Here is a 3,279-nt window from a genome sequence, read left to right as displayed (position 1 = left end):
TCAGCAGGCTGGACACCCAGGAGAGCCAGTGGTGTAGTTCCAAGTCCAAGTCTGAAGACCTAGAAACCAGGAATACCAATGGTGAAAGTCCCAGTCTTGGAGCAGAAGACCAATGCCCCAGCTCGAACAGCCGGGGTGTGGGGGAACAAATTCACCCTTACTTCACCTTTTAAATTCTATTCAGGCCCTTAATGGGACACTGGGGAGGTGTGATATAGTGATTTATAATAAGAAATCCATTTTCCAGCAGTGATGGCTTCCTCACAAGATCATGCCTCTCACAAAGGATCTCCTTCATCCCTCTCTAGAAGAGAAGAGGAAACACGAGAAGTGCCTGGTGCAGAGACCCAAGGCCTACTTTGTGGATGTGAAATACCCAGGATAGTATAAAATCACCACCAGCTTCAGCCATGCACAAACAGTAGTTTTGTGTTGGCTGCTCCACCGTCCTCTGCCAACCTGCAGTAGGAAAAGCAAGGCTTGCAGAAGGATGCTCCTTCAGAAGGAAGCAGCACTAAAAGCATCCTGAATCAAGATGAGTGGGAAACTACCCCAATAAACACATTTTGGGTTTTAAATACATGTGTATATTGGTATGTCTATGTATTTGTACATTTGTCGCTGTTTCTGGTACAGAGCTCCCTAAGCTCTGGGGGGTGCTGGTTGTCAGGAGAATCAATCATGTGACTAGAGGGTTGGAATTTTCAGTTCCCCCACCCCCAACTCCTGGGAGAGGAACATGAAAAATACCAAAGTCTTCGTCCACCCCCAGAATTTAATTTGGCTGTTCTGGTGCAGGGATTGAAGCTTCAGGCATTTTTTGGTTCTAATATGCAGCCTCCAAGGTATAGGCTGCTGCTCCACGTGGGCCTAAAATCCCACGGTCCACTGGAAATTTTGTCTTTTGATAAACAGAGACTTTTTTAAATGACTTATTAAATAATCTTAAGTAGGGGCGCCTGGGTGGCTCAGTCGGTTAAGCACCTGCCTTCGGCTCAGGTCATGATCTCAGGGTTCTGGGATCAAGCCCCGCATCGGGCTCCCTGCTCAGCAGGGCATCTGCTTTTCCCTCTCCCTCTGCTCTTCCCCCCACACCCCCCCAACTTGTGCTCACTTTCTCTCTCTCTCATAAATAAATTTAAAAATCTTTTAAAAAGTAATCTTAACGACAGTTTTGATGTGGGGATACATTTGCCAAGAGGCCAAAAAATAGTTAATTTTAAAAAGTTCTTTGAATCACTTAGGAGAAAATAAACATCATTATATTTAAAAACAAAACATCATATACCAATGTGCATAGGAGCATTTTTCACAATTGCCAAAAGGTAGAAATAACCCAGATGTCCATCAGCAGATGAATGGATGAACACATTGTGGTCTATGCATACAATGGAACATTATTCAGCCTTAAAAAACAACGAAATTCTGATACATGCTATGACATGAATGAAACTTGGAAACATCATGCCAAGTGAAATAAGCCAGACACAAAAAGACAACTATCGTGTGACTCCACTGATAGGAGGCATCTAGAATAGGCAAATTCATAGAGACCGAAAATAGATTAGAAGTTACCAGGAGCTGGTGGTCAAGGGGAATGGTTAGTTGGTACTTTGCAGGTACAGAGTTTCTGTTAGGAATGGTGGAAAGTTCTAGACATGAAAAGTGGTGATGGCTGTATAATCGTGAATATACTTAATGTCACTGAACTGTACACTTAAAATGGCTAAAATGGTAAATTTTATGTTCTATGTATTTTACCCCAACAAAACAACACAAAACCTCCTCTTTCCAGGTGTGATACTTCTGAATGAAGATTTAAGCTGCTCTGTAGTTGTCAGGCTTATCACACCACCAACAGTAAAAAGATAAACCGACCACAGTGAAAGGAAATCCCATTTAACAAAGGTCTTGAGAATGTATCAGCAGCCCGAAGTCACTATAAAATGATTGTCTTTGCAGGACATTTTTTCAGTTTTTTTTTTATATTAGTAAGTATGTTCAAAACTTTTAAAGGAAAAATAATGCTTTCTCTGGAATTTATGTTTCTGAAAACTTTGAAGTCAAAATTAATGTCTGAAAATACAAATCATGATGATCTCATCAACTGAATCTGGTATCATAACTATCGATTTTTAGATACGACAGTAGGAAGTGTGTAGTTCTCAGATTTAACGACTTTCCACCGATGATTAACACGAAGTTGGAGCACCTGCTACAAAGGATGGAGATTATCAAGCTCTTGGAATTTCTGACTCATGGTATAGTCTGCAGTAAAGAGCAGTATAAAAAAGGATTTGTTCAGACCTAAGAAAACCACATAATTAGTTCTTTTAGAGGCAATCTAAGAAGTAACTGTAGTAAGATAATTCCAGAACAAAAGACCTTCCTGTAGCTGAACTGTCACCAGCTCCCTTTTTCCTCTCTGTCAATTTATGCAAAATTTGATTCCTTTCAAATTTGGATAATGCCTCTTTCTTTGCTTGCTATTAACCTGATTAATCTTTCTCACGCCTCCATCTCTCTCGCTTACTTCTCTCCCTCCCTCTCTCACATGAAGTCTTCCATGGTAACACATCCTGAGAAGTTATAATGAATGTAGTGAGAAAAAAGTTACTCAGGATTTCAACATTTTCTTTGCAAACAACTGTTTAGTGACAGATGAGTGGTAAAAGGCAGTGGGGTGTATGTAAATGGTTGAGACATTGGGAAGCGCGTCTCTGAGCTGTTCGCCGTCTCTCCCTGCAGATGAGATTTTATGCTATGTAAAAATTTTAGAGTTGAATGAATGAATAAAGAGAAGGTACAGAAATAGTCTAAAACATTTAAGTTTATAAAGACTTTTACAGAATGTTTTGGAGTGCTGCTGCCTTCCTGTGATGAAATTTCCTTCCATATTTCTCTTCCACATCCGAGTAGTTTGCCCCAGAGTCAAGAGGCTTTTGGGAGTTACATTCTCTCTTTGTTCAGACAGAATTTCCTGATCCCAAAATGCGTTTGGTTGGTCCAAACGAAAGGCCTCTTCTTCCCCAGTTTATGGCCCTTGCCTACCAATATCTTCCTGTTTGTGTGTGTGTGTATGGGGGGAGGGTTGGCAACCAGCATTTCCTATCTTCTGAGTTGACTAAAAACTTCTAGAAGCTTCCCTTTCCTTCCATGCTTTCTTTGGACCTTGGAGAATCTTCACCCCAATAGCGGGGGCTATGTTTTGGGGAGGTGTTTTCTCATTAGCTAGAACTGAACATCAGAATGAGTTTTCACTTAAAAGCAATGTCATCC

The 3,279-nt window shown here is 40.8% G+C and overlaps 1 pseudogene; it reads left to right on the top strand.

Annotated features, from left to right (window-relative positions):
* Positions 1-262: 262 nt before the first annotated feature.
* Positions 263-542, top strand: LOC105239366 (annotated as a pseudogene).
* The last annotated feature ends 2,737 nt before the right edge of the window (positions 543-3,279 follow it).

This window comes from Ailuropoda melanoleuca, chromosome 10 (genome assembly GCF_002007445.2).
Source record: "Ailuropoda melanoleuca isolate Jingjing chromosome 10, ASM200744v2, whole genome shotgun sequence".
Lineage (NCBI taxonomy): Eukaryota > Metazoa > Chordata > Mammalia > Carnivora > Ursidae > Ailuropoda > Ailuropoda melanoleuca.
The sequence above is the reverse complement of the archived record's forward strand: the minus strand, read 5'-3'. Positions and strand labels throughout refer to the sequence as shown.